We start from the raw sequence: 21,638 nt of genomic DNA, 5'->3' as shown, positions 1-21,638 counted from the left end.
GGGACTGGCTCTAGATAAAGGTCTTGGAACAGCCGGAGGCAGTAGGGCAGTGGTATTGTTAGCGGACTAGTAATCCAGAGACCCAGTGTAATGCTGTGGGGATGTGGGTTTGAAACCCACCACAGTGAAATTTGAGTTTAATAAAAAATCTGGAATTAAAAGTCTAAGGATGACCTTGAGCCGATTGTCGTAAAAACCATCTGGTTCACTAATGTCCTTTTAAGGAAGATAATCTGCCACCCTTACCTGGTCGGGCCTACATGTGACTCCAGACCCACAGCAATGTGGTTGACTCTTAAATGCCCTCTGAAATACCCTAGCAAAAGCCACTCAGTTCTCAACGGCAATTAGGGATGGGCAATAAATGCTGGCCTAACCCTCATCCCATGAACGACTAAAAAAATGTTGGGGAATAGTAAATGGCATGGACCTAATGAGAGGGAGAAAATAAAATACTGAGTTATATCATACCACTGTCAGAGAAAACGCATCATTTTATTACCCAGACCTTATTACTGTGACAATTGAATGGCTTGCTGGGCTGAAATATCTGCACTCCTTCAGTTCTGGGCTCTTGCGAAGCCCCAATTTAAATCTCTCCACCATTGGTGACTGTGGCTTAAGCTGCCAAGGTCCTAAACTCTGGAATTCCTTCCCTTAGGGGTTGTTCTATATTGAAGCATGATGAGATACATCAAATAGTTTGAAGGGTGAGCAAATAACTGAATTCAATTTTATACAGAGTAAGTTTGTAGATTGCAGCATAGTCACACGAGGTACACATAATAGCTTGACGAACGTTCTGTATGTTTATTGGGGTTTTGAATACAAAAGCAAGGAAGTAACATTGAATTTTTACTAGACATTGGTGAAACTGTCAGTATTATGTGCAGTTTCTCCTCATTAAATGAATATTATTGAAGCAACTAAATTAAAGTGGAATTTGCTTTATACTCATGCCATTTATTTTGCTGAGCTTATTGAACTGAGCTAAGTGCATGTGGATAGGTTAGAAGAGTGACAAACACAAACCAATACAGAGGAGTGAGACTTAGTGTATTTTAGGGAAAAGAACAATGAAGAACAATGAATATATCTTAAACCATAAGGTTCAGAACAGAGTGGATGAACTGAGATCGAGGATGCAAAGATGTGCACCAACACCACCAACAATGAAATATGCATTTGTATAGGAAAAATGAATGTCAGGCCAAAGAAGTAATGAGTAAAAGGGTTGACAAAAGCTTTATAATTTTATTCTTGGGCAGTGGATGGTGCTGAAAAGGGCAGCATTTATTACCCATCCTTTGTTACTATGACAACTGAGTGACTTCCTCCTTTAAAATGCTCCTTAACATCTACCTCTTTGAACCGGCTTTTGGTCATTTGCTGTAATATCTCCTTATGTGGCTCGGTGCCAACTGTTATGTTATAATGCTCCTGTGAAGTGCCTTGTGACATTTTATTATATTATGGTGCTTATATAAATACAACTTGTTGATTCCTTCTTTCAGATGCACCTTAGACCCTACATCGACCCTAATACCTCCTTACATGGCTCTGTGTCATATTTTGTTTTAATTGGCTCCTAAGAATAGCCTTGGGATGTTTTGCCACATTAAAGGCAGAATATAAATACAAGCTGTTGATTTAAAGTGCCAGGTAAGAGTCAACCACATGAGTGGGCCAGACTGGGTAAGGATGGCAGGTTTTCTTCATCAAAAGGAACTAAGGAAAGGCTGGGGAACTAGATCAGACTATATAGTTCTGATTGACATATATAGTATTGGGAGAAGTGTGTTTGGCCAAATGGCAACCCTTTGCACTGTAATACCTATGGTTTCTAGGTAATTTACTGTATACATTAGTGATATTTTGGAGTACACAAATGCCTGCTGATCCCACTTATTTGTTGAAACATTTCTCTGTCTGTTTCACTTCATTTCCATCAAATAGTTATGGAAATTGGCTCTTAATTTGGGTCAATTATAAGGAACGGATCCTAGGTATAAGGGTGCTCAAGGAAGTAAGATGTGTCGTCTCACTTGGGCTCGTGATTGATATGTCCTTATGCTGAATAACCCAGCACTTAAGTTTAATTGTGGCAATGTCTTGCTCAAATAATGAACAATTTAAAACCGTTCTTGGTCACTATCCATTGTTTTACATAATGCAATAAGTTACTTGTCAAATTCTGCTAAAATTATATTTTTTATAAGATTTTCCTAATACTTTTCCCTTTTAATTTAGAATATTTTCATATCACACAGGGATTTTGAAAATGCTTCACTTTGATTATTTCTTTTAAAATGAAACCTAAGCTCAGTAATTTATTTTTGAACAGCAATCTGTTAACAAATCCATAAGGTGAGCAAATTAAATGTATTTAAAATCATGAAACCACATCAGAATAATTTATTTTTAAACATGAATGGATTGATCGAATACTCATGAGGTGATTTTTAAGTACTTTGAAGAGTGAAAAATTATAGTTCGGAAAGAAAAAATTGGTTTAGATATGCCAATCAAACTAGGTTATTTGGCTTTATGGCCTTCAATAAATGGAGTTTGAATTGGGGTGGGCAGAGTATAAGCATAGATAGTTCCTCATTCCATAACTGGTTCAAACTTGGACTTTGATTGCAGCTAAAAATAGAATTGGTATATAAAGCCAGCCTGCTGCTGAGACTTTTACTAAGCTGTTAGTTCACTTGCACAGCTGCACACATCCTGACGTAATACAAAACATTAGGGTTGAAATCTTAAGCGATTCAGAGCTTCAATATCTTCACTGGTCAACTGGAGCGCATGGGTACATAGCTTACAACAGCAAAAGCGAACCCGCTACAGTTGAGCTTTCTCCCTCAGAATTACGTGTAGTGCTAAAGTAGCACACCTTGGTTGGATTGTCTGTTTGCAGTTTACAAGTATATTCTCCATATTAAAAGGTCAACAATTACTTTGAACAGTGCACACTCAATGCTGCAGTTACAGGAAACTCTGGTGGAGTTTGAAAGATGAGGAACACTCGTGAATTAACTTTTTCAAAGCCTTGCCCCTCCAAGTCACTCTCCATCCTGACTTGGAATATATCACCTTCCTTCACTGTCACTGAGTCAAAACTTTGGAACTCCCTCCCTAACAGCTCTGTGGGTTTATCTACACCACATGGACTGCAGCGGTTTAAGAAGGCAGCTCACCACCACCTTCTCAAGGGCAACTAGGGATGGGCAATAAATGCTGGCCTAGCCAGCCAAGCCCACATCCCGTGAATGAATAATAAAAAAATGTTGGGAATGAGTGTAGTGGTTATGTTACAGGACTAGCACTCCAGAGGCCTGGACATAGGGCGGTCACTCACTGGTGGGCTTGAAGGCGGGGTGGCTCACAAAATGGAGCACATAGTTTGCTCTCCACCTACATGCCCACCCTTGATGTGTCTCCCATTTTACAAGGGGTGGCAGACGTGGCGAGTGGCTCGTCTGTCCTTGGGCCTATTGAGGCCACTTAATTGGCCAGTTAATGGGCAGGAAAACCCGCCTTCTGAAAAATCGTGCCCATGGGTTCAAATCACACTACAGAAGCTGGGAAATTTAAATTAAATATATCTGGAATAAAAAGCTAATCTTGGAAATGGCAATCATGGAAACACCTGGTTTGTTGTAAACATCCAACTGATTCACTAATATCCTTGAGGGAAGTGAATCTGTTGTCCTTACCTGGTCTGGCCTACATGTGACTCTAGAGCCAAAGCAATGTGGGTGACTCTTACTTGCCCTCTGAAATGGCCTTGCTACAAAAAAGTTGAATAAGAATAAAACTGGATGGACTACCTGGCATTGACCTGGGCACCAGAAGCGACAAAAGTACACCCTGCTTAATCGGCCTTGGAAAGTCCTCTTCGCTAACGTCAGGGGACTTGTGCCAAAATAGGGTGAGCTGTCCCACAGACTGGTCAACAGCCTGACATAGCCATACTCACTGAGTCATACCTTACAACTGAAGTTCCAGACTCCTCCATCACCATAACTGGCCCACTGGCAGGACAGACCCACTAGTAGTGGCAACACAGAAGTATACAGCCGAGTGGGATGGGAATGGGTGAGAGTTGCCTTGTGCATTCTCATGGCAGCTGGTGGATTTGATTTCAGTTAATAATTCTGGAATATAAAGCCAGTCTCAGTAATGATGACCATTAAACGATCATCAATTATCATAACAACCGATTTGGTTCACTGATGTCCTTTAGGAATGGAAATCTGCCATCCTTATCTAGTCTGGCCCACATGCCACTCCAGCCCACAGCATGTGGTTGGCTCTTGACTGCCCACTGTAATGGCCTAGCAAGCCATAGAGATGGGCAACAAATCCTGGCCTTGCCAGCAATGCCAACATCTCATGAAAGAAAAATCACCACCTGCCGCGGTTCTAGTCCATTAGGACTCGGCTAGCTCGATCAGTAGTGGTGCTACTGAGCCACTCTTGACGATGGACATTGAAGTCTCCGACCCAGGGTACATTCGGTGCCCTTGTCACCCTCCGTGCTTCTTCCAAGTGGCGTTCAACATTCTGATATGCTTGAGATAATACAAAAAATGATTTAGGGGTTATAGTGGATAGACCGTTAAAATTACTGGTTCTGTGTTCGCAGAAATAAGGTGAAATAAAGCAAATAGAATAATAGGAAGTTTAGGCAGTGCATCTGACTTCAATCTAAGGAGGTCATGTTAACCTTGTATTTGATTTTGGTGCAAATTTAGAATAATGTGTTCAGTTTACATAATAGGGACTACAAACTGCAGAGGCCTGGTTGTCCATATACAAGGATAAACAGAAGGGGTAAAGCCTTCTATTTATTCTCAATATTTACATCCTTACTTTGCATAACCTCTTTCTTTGGTCCTTAATATACTTAGATTATTATCTCACCAACATACAAATAATAAATAGTTCCTACTCTTCTGTCAATCTTCAAGCATGAGGGTGTTCCGCTTAGTCGATGCAACTTCTCCTGCGTTATCTCAAAATTTTTAAGTGCCTGTTTTTTTTGTTAGCCTGTATTGCATGCATGCCTTTATGAATATTTCCATTGTCCAATAGTTCTATCTTGTGTAGTGTAGCTGGATTATTACTGAAGATTAGATCCAGACTAACAGTGTCCATGATAGTTATTGGAAAGAGGTTGAATAATGCAACAATTCTCCATCACCTCCAGAAGCAGAAGGTATATGCGTTACTTGGGCTCATAAACAGAGGAACATAAGCTAAAACAAAGAAATCATGCTAGAATTTTATAAATCACTGGTGGACCTCAGCTGGCATATTGGGTGCCATGCTTCAAAAAGTTGTAAAAGCTTCAGAAAGTATATAAAGGAGGTTTACAAGGACATTACCAGGTTTGAGGGACTCAAGTCACGACAGTCAGAAAAGTTAGCCTGCTCTCCTTAGCATACAGAGGGTTAAAGATTTTCAAGGTGATGAGAGATTTCGGCAGGGCAGATGGAGGAAAAGCTATTTCCTCTAGTGAATCACTCAATGCTAAATGCCATATGTTCAAAATTGTTAGCAAAAGATCTAGAAGGAAAATGAGTCACTTAGAATTGTCAGGACCTTGGACATTCTAACTAAAAAGATTTTGGAAGTTGATTCCATAAATAACTTTAGAACATGTTGGACAGGCACTTGAGCATGAGGACTTCTACAGGTTGCAGACAAAATGTGGGTGAGGACCTAAGCATGACTGCTCTTTCAAAGAGCCAGCACAGGCATGATGGGCCAAATGGCCTTCTACTGTGCTGTAAGTTTTGATGATTCTAAGTGTGTTCTCCAGGATCAGTACCATGGCCTCAGGTTTTTGCAATGTTTCTTTTTTTAAATTTCCAGTAGACCAAAAGGAGCACAAGTGCTTCCTCAGGCCCCAAAAGGAAACCTTGGGCACTCCAGTGCCAGGCTTCCAGTTACCTCTCTTGATCTGATCCCAACTGCTTAGCTGAGTGCAGGTTACCATTTATTAGAGTTCCCTGCGGGAGCCTTCTGCCAGCCAGTTACCACTTCCTGTCAGGTTCTGGTTGGGAGACCGACTGAGCGTTATGAGACACTGGAGTTAAAATTTCTTGGGCCTAACACTAACAAAGGTTGGGTGGTTTGCCCCCCCCCCCGCCCCCGACACACACACACAACTCTTGCCAGGGAGTTAAAATTACTCTTTACTTTTTCTCTTCTTATTTCTCCCCAATTTTGCATAAGCATTTTACCTTTGTTTCATGCATCCTTTTGCCCCTTTAAAATCAAAGTAGCTTACTGTCTGCTTTTGCACTGGTGGCATAGTGGTATTGTCACTGAACTAGTATTCCATAGACCCAGGGTAATGCCCTGGGGACCTGGGTTCAAATCTCACCATGGCTTTCAATAAAATTCATGCCTTAGTGGACAGTGGCAGCAGTGTGTATACCATCTACATGATGTAACAACATCGTCCCAACCTCTAGCTTAGAGATCGCCTAGAAGGACAAGAGCAGGGATAAAGAAGTGAGAGTTTACTCAGTGAGTCTGAGAGGGAGCAGGGAGACAACGGCAAGAGTTTAACTGGTGAGGCACAGAAGGAGCAATCATTGCTGATTGCCAGGAAAAGCCCATCTGGTTCACTAATGTCCTGTAGGGAAGGAAATCTGCTGTCTGGCCTACATGTGGCTTCAGACCCAAAACAATGTGGTTGACTCTTAAATGCCCTCTGAGCAAGGGCAGTTAGGGATGGGCAATAAATGCTGGCCTAACCAGCGACGCATCCCATGAATATATATTAAAAAAATTCAATCCTATCCAGCATTCCCAAGACCATCATAGTCTGTTAGAACTCTGAAGGCACCCTCTAGCCTACAACTCATTTATCTATTTGAACTACTGTTTGATATACTAAAGTTTAAATTTTAGAAATTTTATAGATCTTATATCTTGAGGGCAATTTTTAAAAATTCATTTTACAGGATGTGGGTGTCGCTGGCTAGGCCAGCATTTATTGCCCATCCCTAATTGCCCTTGAGAAGGTAGTGGTGAGCTGCCGCCTTGAACCGCTGTAGTCCCTGTGGTACCCTAATGGTGCTGAACATTAGGGAGGGAGTTCCAGGATTTTGACCCAGTGACAGTGAAGGAACAGTGATATATTTCCAAGTCACGTTGGTAAATGGCTTGGAGGAGAACTCCCAGCTGGTGGCGTTCCCATGTATCTGCTGCCCTTGTCCTTCTACGTGGTCGTGGGTTCGGAAGGTGCTGTTTAAGGAGCCTTGGCGAGTTCCTGCAGTGCATCCTGTAGCTTATACTCACTGCTACTGTGCGTTGGTGGTGAAGGGAGTGAATGTTTATGGATGTGGTGCCAATCAAGCGGGCTGCTTTGTCCTGGATGGTGTCAAGCTTCTTGACTGTTGTTTGCTAGGACTCTTTGATACCACACTTGGTCAAATGCGGCCTTGATGTCAAGGGCAGTCACGCTCACCTCGCCTCTGCAGTTCAGCTCTTTTGTCCATGTTTGAACCAGGGCAGTAATGAGGTCAGAAGCTGACTGACCCTGGTGGAACCCAAACTGAGCGTCAGTGAGCAGGTTATTGCTAAGCAAGTGCCGCTTGATAGCACTGTTGATGACCCATTCCATCACTTTACTGATAATGGAGAACAGACTGATGGGGCAGTAATTGGCTGGATTGGATTTGTCCTGCTTTTTGCGTACAGCACATACCTGGGCAATTTTCCACATAGCCTGGTAGATGCCAGTGTTGTAGCTGTACTGGAACAGCTTGGCTAGGGGTGCAGCAAGTTCTGGAGCACAAACCTTCAGTACTATTGCTAGAATATTGTCAGAGCTCATAGCCTTTGCAGTATCCAGTGCCTTCAGCCGTTTCTTGATATCACGTGTAGTGAATCGAATTGGTTGAAGACTGGCATCTGTGATGCTGGGGACCTCTGGAGGAAGCCAAGATGGATCATCCACTCGGCACTTCTGGCTGAAGATTGTTGCGAATACTGCAGCCTTATCTTTTGCACTGATGCACTGGGCTCCCCCATCGTTGAGGACGAAGATATTTGTGGAACCTCTTCTTCCAGTGAGTTGTTTAATTGTCCACCACCGTTCACAACTGGATGTGGCAGGACTGCAGAGCTTAGATTTGATCCATTGGTTGTGGAATCCCTTAGCTCTGTCTATCACTTGCTGCTTATGCTGTTTGGCACGCAAGTAGTCCTGTGTTGTAGCTTCACTAGGTTGACACCTCATTTTTAGTTATGCCTGGTGCTGTTCCTGGCATGTGCTCCTGCTCACGGGATGGGCAGTAAATACAGGCCTTGCCAGAAACATCTGCATCCCATGAGCGAATAAATAAGAAGGAGTAATACATTTTGTTAATTGTTGACAAGATTGTCTATGTACTGAGAAATAATTCTTCTTGATAGAGAATGTCTCCACACATTATCCCCACATCTGAATCAATTGGATCAAGTCACAATTGTAATCTTGTGTTCTATGTGAACTCCATTAGTTTGAATTTGATTTGATTCGACACTGAATCCTGTAATGCATTTTAGAAGTTGCAAATGGGGAAAAAACCACTGGTGTGTGCATTCCTATGGAATGTGAAGGAATGCTGTCACCTGATAAACTATAGAGTAATGTTTCTGGAATTGTCTTCATCTGTAATGCATCTGTCTCTGTCTGCATTTCAGGAATCATTCTGTTAATGAGTTTGATCACTGACAAGATCACAGGCTTGAATTAATCTTTGCTGAATGTGTAACTTAAAACCTTGCACTGTTTGAAAAAGGTCATCAAACAGTTAACAGTAATTGCAATGTATAAGCAGGGATAAACCTGGTTGGTTCTGTACTCTCTCAAATTGGGAATCCAAAACAGTGTTGAAATGTTAAATATTATTTAAAAGGACTAAAAAGACAGTGTTATCTGAGCAAATGTTCTGTGCTTAGGAAAATGAGATGTCTTTACCTAATACAGTAACTGCATTATTTATAGTAGATTAATATTCTAGATGGCTGTGTAGGGCTACTGTGACTACCTGTACTGAGTAAGCAAACTAATTGCTGTGGCACATTTTGAAAAACTACCAATTAATAATACAGCATTACAATGACTTTATTAAATGTGAGGGAAAACATGCCAAGATGCTGAATTACCCTACCGATACTTTTTCATTTTCCTCATTATAAAGAATTGTGTTAATCTCATTTGAGAAGGTCTCTTAAAGAAGCCACAATTTTTTTCTTATAGCTTGACAGATCAAAAATTTACTCAAATGCTCCATCAGCAGAAATTAAGTGTATTGCATCAAGTTTGTATAAGCTAAATTGAAACCTACAGGATCTGCTGTATCAAGACTTTGAAAATTAATTTGCAGTAATTATGGATCATCAAACTACCTTTTTTTTTCTAGTGTAACAACATATCAAGGGTATAAGCCACAATAGTCTAGAAGCTGCTTCACTCAACAAATTACATCAATATTCGTTCTGAAGATCACAAAAATAATGATGTATCAAACCTTTTTGAGATCTTTTTGAAATTTTTCCACTGAAGCTTGATATTTCCATCCAGTGCCTGTGTTTAAACTGCAGGACAGCATCAGCCCTGTGATACCAGTCCCCCCATGTCACAGAGCTAGGGAGAAGTGTCACCATGATTTGCACTCCCAGGGCATGTGGTAAGATTAGTTGATTTTCGATGTGAAAAACATTGAAAAGCAGCAACTGTGACTTTGGCAGTTAATATGTTTGAGTGGTATTCCTGTCAGAAGAACTGTATTTTCCATGTGGCAGCAATGCCAAAATACTCTTTACAGTTGGAGCACTGTCCCGAAACTTATTGTTGAGGTTGGGCGCATGGAGTGTTTGTCATTCCAGAATAGAACAATTCAGTGATGAGATTGAGCTGTGCCTCTGTTTACCCTAATGAGCTGAGTTGGCTGGAAAACTGGCCTTATCTCTGCCTTACGATCCTGTTTCATTGTTATTGAGGAAATCAAGGTCACTTAACCTGACTTAAATGACTCCACATGGTGAGCCAGGAATGCTTCCAGATTTGTTGAGAATTTAGATAACCTAAAATAGCAAGAAGGGCCTCTGTTGTAAGACAGCATACTTATTTAATTACTGTTCGACTTATTGTAACTCAGAAAAAGCACTGTTTTAGAAGTACTGAAACATTACACTGCATAACTCACAATATATCATTGCACTGCTAGGGTGGAGCTGTCTTTATTCTGGCATATTGTTTTATAGCCGTGAAGTTTGATTGTGTTGAGTACAGTTAGGGTGACCAGGTTTTCAAAAGTAATAACTGGGCCACATTGAAAAGCCTTGGAAAGGTGGGGCTCCATGATGATTGACATTTTGGATGACCAATGGCAGGAGCCTGGGGTCGGGGCAGTTGAAGGTCATATGATGACACCTTAATGAGCATAAACACTAAATAGTCAAAAAAAACCCAGTAGTAATCAAAAGAGTGAAAAGTTTGTGACCAAACTGGCATAATTGTTTCTGCTTGCATGAGTTTTTTTTGTTTTTAGATATTAGAATTTTAAGGTGCAGTTATACTGTGAGATTGGTAATAATATATTGTATTTAAAGTGAGGGAGTGGGGGTGTTGCCAAGTGGGTGGAAGGGATTCAGTGAGAGATGGTGCAGTCCAGGCCTTTGCTGCAGCCTCTATACCTGGAACTGGCCACCCTTTCCCACTTCGACCCTCATTCACCAGATGCTGCTGCTGCCCACCAGCACCGGGTGTGTGCTGCTGAAAGGCACTAAGGATTTCCTCTTGAGCAGTGGCCTCCTGTTCTCTTTCTCCACAGGCTGGGCCTGGCTCATGGTGTTGGGATGTGTGTTTGAACAGGTGTCTGCCTATTTGTCTGCAGCTGGCAACAGCTCCTGGTCACTAACAGCTAGCTGGGTTTGAAACTGCCACAGTTCAAAGGCACCAATCAGTGCCCCATGACTCTGATCAGATGAAGCTCCCTCACATGCCAGCCAATGACTTTTGTTGCAGGCCCACTGGTCAATTTCCAAATGTCAGCCCGGTCCTTGTACCGATTTACAATGTAAAAGGAGTTAGGAATCTACTCTTTTTTTAAAAATGTTATGTTCGACTCTCCTGGATATGCTATCGATGTACATGAAATTGAACGTGAAGGGCGGGTTAAAGGGGAGGGGCCTCAGTGTAGCTGAAAGTCCAGATGTTTCAGCAATCTGGAGAAAACTGTTGGGGCACCGGAATGCTGGGTGAAAAACTCGGCCAAACGATATAGTACATCCTAAGTTTAATTTTGAAAGTATGACAGAAATTTACACATGATGAAATGTAAAGGATACATCTAAAAAAACATCCTGCACAGTAAATCAGAAAAATACGGTGGCCTAAAAATTATTCTGCATAGTGTCCATCTTTTAGATGCTACTCTAAATAATAAGTCTCCACAATATGGCAGGCAGGAAGTGTACAGCATTCAGAATGGAAGTGTGTTACCCACAATATTGGATATAGACAAATGAGGCATCCTTTGCCTGTTTCTGATACAGGCATAAGGCCCCTTTGCATTTGGAAGTAAAATGTCTAACGCTTGTTTGAGGTCCCCTCCATGATTAATTTGCCCTGAGGCAGTCAGCATTACCGCAACGTGCACTTGGGAACACTAGCATTCACCTGGAACAAAGAAGATAAACTACTTACCTGAATGCAGAGCCAGAAGAAACAGGAGTGTCCTAACCAACTCTTATCTTAAAATGCCCAGATGCTCACTCCATGTTGCCTGGTCCCTCCATCTTTGAGCCGACATCAAAGTAACTGACCTGAGGAACATTGTGACTCTAGCAATAGTTCCATTTTTCTCTATTCTTTGCCGTTAGTTGTTATGCTGTACCAGCTCCAATATAACGAGGTCCAATGTTGCGGCTGTAATAAGTGGGAGCTGGTGGTCACCAGTGTAATCCACGGCAACCACATCTGCAGTAAGTGTCTGCAGCTCGAGGAACTTCAGCTCCAGGTTGATGAGCTGGAGTCAGAGCTTCGGACACTGCAATGCATCAGGGAGGGGGAAAGTTATCTGGATATTTTGTTCCAGGTGGCGGTCACACCCCTTAGGCTAGGTACTTAAGATCTAGTCTGTGGTCAAAAACAGGAGGGTGTGGCTGCAAGTGAATTGGGTATTGGGATCCAGAAAGTAGTTATGGAAGAGCCCTCAGCCCTTGCTGACCAAGAGGTTTGAGGTTCTTACAACTTTTCTGGACGAGAAGAGGGACTGCAGGGAGGGTGAGCAAACTGACCATGGCACCATGCTGCAGGGAGCCATTCAAGTGGGAGGAGTAAAAAGGAATGTAGTTGCAGTAGGGGACAGTATAGTTAGGAAGATGGACACTCTTCTCTGCAGCTCACAGCATCATGCTGCAGACTGTGTTGTCTGCCTGATGCTAGGGTTAAGGACATCCCTTCATGCTGGAGAGGAACTTGGAGTGGGAGGGAGAGGATTTGTTGTCATGGTCCATGTGGGTATCATAGAGACAGGTAGGACTAAGAAAGAGGTTCTGCTGAAGAAGTATAAGCAGCCAGGGACTAAATTAAAAAGCAGAACTACAAAGGTGGTAATCTCTGGATTGCTACCTGACTCACGAGAAAATTGACACAGGATAAATAAGAGTTGAATGCATGGCTGAAAGATTGGTGTGGGAGAAATGGGTTTCGATTCATGGGGCACTGGCACCAGTACTGGGGAAAGTGGGAGCTGTACCGTTAGGTCGGCCTTCAACTGAACCACACTGGGACCAGTGTACTAATGAATTGTATAACTAGGGCAGTAGTGAGGGCTTTAAACTAAACATTGTTTGTTTTGGTTAGGAGTGGGGGAGTTGGGGGTGGGGGGTGGTGGGGGTGGTGGAAGCTTCACATGAGCGGAATTTGGCAAGTTAAAGAGAAAGGGCAAGGCAATAGTGCAGGGTAGCAATGCGAGTACTGATAACCAGAGTGTGACAGGAAAGGACAGAGCATGCAAACATAAGATTGCACCATCGGGGGAGACGGTGGCATATCACTGGACTAGTAATTCAGAAGTCTGGGTTAATGCTCTGGGGACACTGGTTCAAATCTGGTGGAATTTAAATTAAATTAATAAATCTGGAATTGAAAGCTATGGTGACCATGAAACTATCATAGTTGTAAACACTAATGTCCCCTTAGGGAAGAAAACCTGCCATCCTTACCCGGTCTGGCCTACGTGTGACTCCAGACCCAGCAATGTGGTTAACTCTTAAATGCCCTCTGCAATGTTCAATTCAAGGGCAATTAGGGATGGGAAACAAATGTTGGCTTTGTCAGTGACACCCACATCCCGTGAAAGAATAAAGAACCAGCATATAAGGCTAGAATAAGAAAAAATGTGAAAGGACAGGGTTAAAGGCTCTTTTTCTGAATGCATGCAGCATTTGTAACAAGATAGATGAATTGATAGCACAATAGAAATAAATGAGTAAGATATGATAACCATTACAGAGACATGGTTGCAAACTGACCACGCATGGGACCTGAACGTTCAAGGGTATTTGGCAGTTCCGAAGGACAGGGAGAAAGGAAAAGGAGGTGAGGTGGCTCTGTTAATAAAAGATGAGATCAGTACAGTAGTGAGAAATGATCTTGGTTCAGAGGATCAAAATGGAATAGAATCAGTTTGGGTGGAGATAAGAAATAACAAAGAAGTAGTTTATAGGCCCCCTGACAGTAGCTACATGGTGGGAGATAGTATGATTTATGAAATAATGGGGTTTGTAAGAACATTACCGCAAGCATTGTGGGAGATTTTAATCTTCATACAGATTTGACAATTCAAATTGGCAAAAGTAGCCTGATGATTTCATAGTGTATTTGGGACAGTTTCTTAAAACAATAAGTTCTGGAACCAACCAGGGAACAGGCTATTTTCGACCACATAATGTCTAATGGGATGGGATTAATTAATGACGTCATTGTAAAGGATCCTCTTGGTAAGAGTTATCATAACATGAAAGAATTTCACAGTCAGTTTGAGGGTGAGAAATTTGGATCTGAAACTATTGTCTAACCCTTGTAACTACCTTTGTTTAAGTTTATGAAGATGGAGTTGGCTAGCCATATAAATACTTTGGCTGCAAGAGCTGGTCAGTGGTTAGGAATCCTGCAGCGAGTAACTCACCTCCTGACTCCCCAAAGCCTGTCCACCATCGACAAGGCACAAGTCAGGATTGTGTTGGAATACTCCCCACTTGCCAGGATGAGTGCAGCTCCAGCAACACTCAAGAAGCTTGACACCATCCAGGACAAAGCAGCCCTCTTGATTGACACCCAATCCACAAACATTCACTCCCTCCATCATCGATGCACAGTGCAAGCAGTGTGTGCCATCTACAAGGTGCACTGCAGAAACTCACCAAGCCTTCTTAGACAGCATCTTCCAAGCCCACAACCACTACCATCTAGAAGGACAAGGGCAGCAGATGCATGGGAACACCACCACCTGGAATTTCCCCTCCAAGCCATCCTGATTTGGAAATTTTTCACCATTCCTTTGCTCGCTGGGTCAAAATCCTGGAATGCTCTCCCTAACAGCACTGTGGGTGTACCTACACCACATGGACTGTAGCAGTTCAAGATGGCAGCTCATCAGTACCTTCTCGAGGGGCATTAGGGATGGGCAATAAATGCTGGCCTAGCCAGTAACGCTCATATACCATGAACGAATCTTTATAAAATTGAACTGGCTAAATAGGTTAAAAGTTAAGGTAGTAGAGAAACAGTGGCAGATGTTTAAGGAGATATTTCATAATTCAACAAGGGCTTATTCCATTGAGAAAGAAAGAAGCTATGAGAAGGATGCACCCTCTGTGGCTAACTAAGGAAGTTAAGGATGGTGCAAAATTGAAATGAAAGATGTTCAATGCTGCAAAGATTAGTAATAGGCCGTTAAGATTGGGGAAATTTTAGAAACCAGCAAAGGGTGACTAAAAAAAAAAAGGGAGAAATTAGAGTATGAGAGAAAAATAGCAATAAATATAAAAATAGACAATAAAAGCTTTGACAAGTATTTGAAAAGGAAAGAATAGCTAAAGTGAGTGTTGGTCCCTTAGTGGGTGAGACTGGAGAATTAATTATAGGAAGAAAAGAAGTGGCAGAGACTTTGAACAAGTAATTTTTATCTGTCTTTACAGTAGATGACACAGAAAGCATCCCAAGAATAGTAGAAAATCAAGGGGCAAAAGGGAGGGAGGAACTTAAAGCAATCACTATCACTAGAGAAAACTTATGAGCTAAAGGCTGACACTTCCCTTGGACCTGATCACCTGCACCTTAGGGTCATAAAAGAGGTGGCTGCAGAGATTTGTGGATGCATTGGTTTTAATCATCCAAATTTCCCTAGATTTCAGGGACCTTCGGATTGGAAAATTGTAAGTGTAAGACCATTATTCAAGAAAGGAGAGAGACAAAAAGCAGGAAACTAGGCCAGTTAGCCTAACATGTGTCATTGGGAAAATACTAGAATCCATTATTAAGGAGGTAGTAGCAGGACATTTAGAAAATCATAATACAGACAGAGTCAATGTGATTTTGCGAAAGAAAAATAGTGTTTGACAAATTTATTAGAGTTCTTTGAGGATGTAACAAATAAGGTAGGTAAAGGGGAACCAGTAGATATTGTGTGGATTTCCAGAAGGCGTTTGATAAGGGGTCTCACAAAAGGTTACTGCACAAGATAAGAGCTCATGGTGTTGGGGGTTGAGTATGGATAGACAACTGGCTAACAAACAGGAAACATTCAGGATAAATGGGTTTTGCAGGTTGGCAAGCTGGAACAAGTGGAGTGCTGGGCGCTCAACAGTTTACAATCTAAATGAATGTCTTAGCTGAAGGAACAGACTGTATTGTAGCCACATTTGCAGTTAATGCAAAGATGGGTAGGGAAGCAAGTTGGGAGGAGGATACAAAGTGTCTGCAAAGGGATATAGATGGTTCAGTGAATGGGCAAAAGCTGGCAGATGGAGTATAATGTAGGAAAATATGAGGCTGTCCACTTTGGTTGTAAAAATAGAAAAGCAGAATATTATTTAAACGGAGAGAGGCTGCAGAATGCTTCAGGACATAGAGATCTGGGTGCCCTTGGGCATGATTCACTAGAAGTTAGCAGGCAGATACAGCAAGTAATTAGGAAGACAAATTGAATATTGACCTTTATTACAAAAGGGATGGAGCATAAAAGTAGAGAAGTTTTGCTGCAACTATACAGGGCATTGGTGAGACCATACCTAGAGTACTACATACAGTTTTGGTCTCCTTACTTAAGGAGGGATATACTTGCATCAGAAGCAGTTCCGAGAAGGTTCACTAGGCTGTTTCCTGGGATGAAGTGGTTGTCTTATGAGGAAAAATTGAGTAGGTTGTGAGTTTAGAAGAATAAAAGGTGATCTTATTTAAACATATAAGATTCTGAGAGAGTTTGACAAAGGAGATGCTGAGAGGTGTTTCCCCTCATTGGGAAATCTAGAACTAGGGGACACACTTTAAAAATAAGAAGTGTCCCAGTTAAGACAGAGATAGGGAGAAATTTCTACCCTGAGGGTCATTAGTCTTTGGAATTTTCTTCAGAGAGAAATGAAGGATGGGTCATTGATTTTTGATTGACAAAGTGGATTTAAGACTACAATCAGATCACCAATGACCTTATTGAATGGTGGAGCAGGCTTGATGGGCCGAATGGCCTATCCTCCTATCCCTTATGATCTTGAAACCCAATACGGGGATGCCTCGGCCCTCACCCTTCTGGTGTAGTGTGCACCCCCACTCCCATCATTCCCAAAAACAGGCACCTGAATTCCTGGACAATGATGTCTGTTTGATCTTCAGTTGCTGTTTCTCCCTTTGTGTCCTAATACCATAAGGATGTGCTTAATTTTTTTCTAGATTGGTTGATATGTTAGGAAAACCAATGTATTCATAAAGATGAACTATTTAGTAAACAGTTTGTGTACAAACTGACCACTCAACTCCTTAAATGTGTAACATGTTGCTAAAGTGTTTGTGAAGCATGGCACCCAAACTGGTAAGATAATGGAGGTAATGTTCACTTTTGGCAGTGACGTATCTTGAAATTCAAGTTACTTTTTCATGTTGCAATTTATGTCTGTATACCATACACCGTTTGTGACACTGTTAAGCTACCATTATTGTGCCTTGACCCAAGCTTTATAATTTTCTTATTACCAGATGTTCAGATAAATGTCAGACTCCCTTTGCACGCTTTTTAACAGAGTCACTCGAGCTGACAACGCTCATACTAGTGTAGGGTTGGACAGTTGGATAAATATTTGGCAATAGCCTGTTAAATTTCTTATTGGCACCCTGGTATGTGGACCTTTCAGAATTTAAAAAATAATGACCAACTGAAGGTAAATCTCTAACTGACAGACTAATATGGGGATGTCATTGGTGGGCTTGATTTTTCGAGTCTGCAATGGTGGTGAGGTACCTTGCCTGCCAAGCTGCCGTGACCATCAGGAAATCGCCAGTATACCACCACTGATTTTTCAAGCAATTACAGGTAGAAAACTGAGCAAGTACACATGCGAAAAACGCAGAGTTTTACTTAAACAGAGAACTGCTGCAAAATTCTGAGGTGCAGGTGTTCTAGTACATGAGTCACAAAAAGTTTGTATGCAGGTACAGCAAATAATTAAGAAGGCTAATGGATGCTATCCTTTCTTACGAGAGGAATTGACAGACAAGTAAGGATAAAAGCAAAATACTGCAGATGCTGGAAATCTGAAACAAAAACAAAAATTGCTGGAAAAACTCAGGTCTGACAGCATCTGTGGAGAGAAAGACACGGTTAATGTTTCAAGTCCGTATGACTCTTCTTCAGAGCTAAAGAGAAGTAAAAATGTGGTGAACTATATACAGTTTAAGGGGGGTGGGACAGGCGAAGCTGGATAAAAAGCCAACGATAGGTGGAGGCAAAGGAGAGATTGCAAAACATGTCATGAACAAAAGGTCGAAGGGGTGTTGATGGTGATGATACTGGCTAAAGGAGGTGCTAATGGTGACATTAACAGTAGAAATCAGGATGAGCAAGTGACAGATGGTCCTAGTGGGGGTGGGGTGGGAGGAGGAGACGGTATGGGAGAAAAGACCGAAATAGGTTAAAAGGTGGAGATAGATCAATGAATGGAAATAAATTTTAAAAATAATAATAAAAGAAAAAGGTGGGAAAAAATAGATGTATAAAAATTAAAAAATAAATATTTGAAAAAAAGGGATCAAAAAGGGATGAGGATGGAGGTGAGAGTTCATGATCTGAAGTTGTTGAACTCAAAGTTAAGCCCAGAAGGCTGTAAAGTGCCTAACCGGAAGATGAGGTGCTGTTCCTCCAGTTTGTGTTGAGCTTCACTGGAACATTGCAACAGGCCAAGGACAGACATGTGGGCATGAGAGCAGGATGGTGTGTTGAAATGGCAAGCGACAGGGAGGTCTGGGTCATGCTTGCAGACAGACCGAAGGTGTTCCGCAAAGCGGTCACCCAGTCTGCGTTTGGTCTCTCCAATGTAGAGGAGACCGCATTGGGAGTAGCGAATGCAGTAGACCAAATTGAGGGAGGTGCAAGTGAAGCGCTGCTTCATTTGAAAGGAGTGTTTGGGCCCTTGGTTGGTGAGGAGGGGGGAAGTAAAGGGGCATGTGTTGCACCTTCTGCGGTTGCATGGGATGGTGCTGTGGGAGGGTGTTGAGGTGTAGGGGGTGATGGAAAAGCAGACCAGGGTGTCCTGGAGGGAACAGTCCCGACGGAATGCCGCCGGGGGGGTGAAGGGAAGATGCGTTTGGTGGTGGCATCATGCTGGAGTTGGCGGAAATGGCGGCGGATGATCCTTTGAATGCGGAGGCTGGTGGGGTGAAAAATGAGGATGAGGGGGACCCTATCATGGTTTTGGGAGGGAGAGGAAGGTGTGAGGGCAGAGGCTTGGGAGATGGGTCAGACAAGGTTGAGGGCCCTGTCAACCACCATGGGTGGGAAACCTCAGTTAAGGAAGAAGGAAGACATGTCAGAAGCACTGTTTTGGAAAGTGGCATCATCAGAACAGATGCGACGGAGGCGAAGGAACTAAGAGAATGGATGGAGTCCTTACAGGAAGCAGGGTGTGAGGAGTTGTAGTCGAGGTAGCTGTGGGAGTTGGTGGGCTTGTAATGAATATTGGTGGACAGTCTATCACCAAAAATTAAGACAGAGAGGTCAAGGAAGGGAAGGGAATTATCAGTGATGGACCATGTGTAAGTGATGGAGGGGTGGAAATTGGAAGCAAAATTAATAAATTTTTTCAGGTCCAGACGAGAGCATGAAGCGGCACCAAAACAGTCATCGATGTACCGGAGAAAGAGTTGTGGGAGGGGGCCTGAGTAGGACTGGAACAAGGAATGTTCCACATACCCCATAAAGAGACAGGCATAACTGGGGCCCATGTGGGTACCCATAGTCACACCTTTTATTTGGAGGAAGTGAGATGAGTTTAAAGAGAAATTGTTCTGTGAGAGAACAAGTTCAGCTAGATGGAGGAGAGTGTTGGTGGATGGCGATTGTTCAGGCCTCTGTTCAAGGAAGAAGGGGAGAGGCTTCAGACCATCCTGGTGGGGGATGGAGGTGCAGAGGGATTGGACGTCCATGGTGAAGAGGAGGCTGTTGGGGCCAGAGAACTGGAAATTGTTGATATGATGTAGGGTATCAGAGGAATCATGGATGTAGGTGGGAAGCGACTGGACAAGGGGAAAGAGAACAGAGTCAAGATGGGAAGAAATGAAGTCTGTGGGGCAGGAACAGGCTGACATGATCAGTCTACCGGGACAGTCCTGTTTGTGGATTTTGGGGAGGAGGTAGAAGTGGGCTGACCAAGGTTGGGAGACAATGAGGTTGGAAGCTGTGGAGGGAAGATCTCCAGAGGAGATGAGGTCAGTGACAGTCCTGGAAACAATGGCATGATGTTTGGTGGTGGGGTCATCACCCAGGGGGAGGTAGGAGGAAGCGTCTGTGAGTTGGTGCGCAACCTCTGTGAGGTAGTAAGTAAGGATGTTATGCTCCAGTTATACAGGGCATTGGTGAGACTGCATCTCGAATACTGTGCAATTTTGCCCTCTTTATTTTAAGAAGGATGTAAATGCATTGGAGATGTTTCAGAAGAGATTTACTAGATTGATACCTGGAATGAGCAGGTTGTCTTATGAGGAAAGGTTGGACAGGTTGGGCTTGTTTCTACTGGAGTTTAGAAGAGTGAGGGGTGATTTGATTGAAGTATACAAGATCCTGAATGACCTTGACAAGGTGGACGTGGAAAGGATGTTTCCTCTTGTGGGTGAGTCCGGAACTAGAGAGAACTGTTTTAAAATTAGGGGTCTTTTAGGACAAAGGTGAGGAGAATTTTTTTCTCTCAGAGGGTTGTGTGGCTTTGTAACTCTCTGCCTCAGAAGGCAGTGGAGGCAGGGTCATTGAATATTTTTAAGGCAGAGGTAGATAGATTCTTCTTAGGCAAGGGAATCAAAGTTTATCAGGGGTAGATGGGAATGTGGAATTCGAAACACAAGCAGATCAGCCATGATCTTATTGAATGGTGGAGCAGACTCGAGGGGTCGAATGGTGTACTCCTCCTATTTCTTATGCAAATTTCTGATATGTGCAGGTGATTGGCAAGGCCTTTTCAGTGTGAAACTCTGGTGTGAACTCATAAAATCAGCTCAATGTTTGAAGGTGTCACTGTGTACCAGTAGGTCAGTTTTACTAATTATTAGTATTTACATGATTGAAGGGAGTGGGACGAATCTTGTATCGTTGGAGCATCAAGGTGCAGGTGAATAACATGGCGGGTTAGGTTTCATAGAATTGCAATCTCCAATGTGTTAATGTGGAGTGTCACCACAGAGCACAAATCAGAAACTTTCCTCTATGGTGTGAGGGGAACTTCAAGACAAAAGTCATTCCAGTGCTGCTGTTGCATGATTTTTGGCAAACAGTTCAACATGGAGTCATGGGAGTAGTTGCCCAGCTGCTTTCACATTTACAATGCTGCACACCCAGAGAGATCAAGAAGGATGAAAATTTCAACAGTTGCTTTTTTTCCATTTATTATAATGTTATTAATAGAAAATAAATGCAAGTAACATGTGTTGATAACTGCTGCACTTTTCTGGGGCTCAAGTTGATTTTAAATGACATTTGACAGACTGTGCAATTCAATGGTTCAAATAAACATTGGGAAATGGAAATTAATTTGGGTCCATTTACGGGCTCAGGCTCGACAACGTATGAACAGCACGCATACAAGCAGCTCCCTGCTGACTGGGAAAATATTTTTTAGACAAATTCTCAGCAGAAGTTGGGTCCTACATGAATGGACTTAAAGGCTAGATGCCTAAAAAAAAAGTCCACATTAATTTAGCAGGCATACCAATTTCTAGCCTTACCAACTGCAATAAGAGTGAAATAGAGGGAAGATTTTCCCTGTGATTTTACTACACCTAGCCCATTATGTGTTTCCCCCCACCACCCCTCCATAATGATTAAACATAATTATGGTGTTCAGTACTGCTTCTGGCAAGCAGC

At 42.4% G+C, this 21,638-nt stretch overlaps 2 protein-coding genes across 3 annotated transcripts in view; both read left to right on the top strand.

The window, feature by feature from the left end:
• The window catches only part of enpp5 (ectonucleotide pyrophosphatase/phosphodiesterase 5), a 526,082-nt gene that overhangs the window by 186,079 nt on the left and 318,365 nt on the right, over window positions 1-21,638 (top strand). The gene's annotated exons all lie outside the window — the stretch shown is intronic.
• Window positions 1-21,638, top strand: part of LOC144680724 (chloride intracellular channel protein 5-like) — a 158,357-nt gene that overhangs the window by 57,913 nt on the left and 78,806 nt on the right. The gene's annotated exons all lie outside the window — the stretch shown is intronic.

Source organism: Cetorhinus maximus, chromosome 5 (assembly GCF_964194155.1).
Source record: "Cetorhinus maximus chromosome 5, sCetMax3.hap1.1, whole genome shotgun sequence".
Lineage (NCBI taxonomy): Eukaryota > Metazoa > Chordata > Chondrichthyes > Lamniformes > Cetorhinidae > Cetorhinus > Cetorhinus maximus.
The sequence above is the reverse complement of the archived record's forward strand: the minus strand, read 5'-3'. Positions and strand labels throughout refer to the sequence as shown.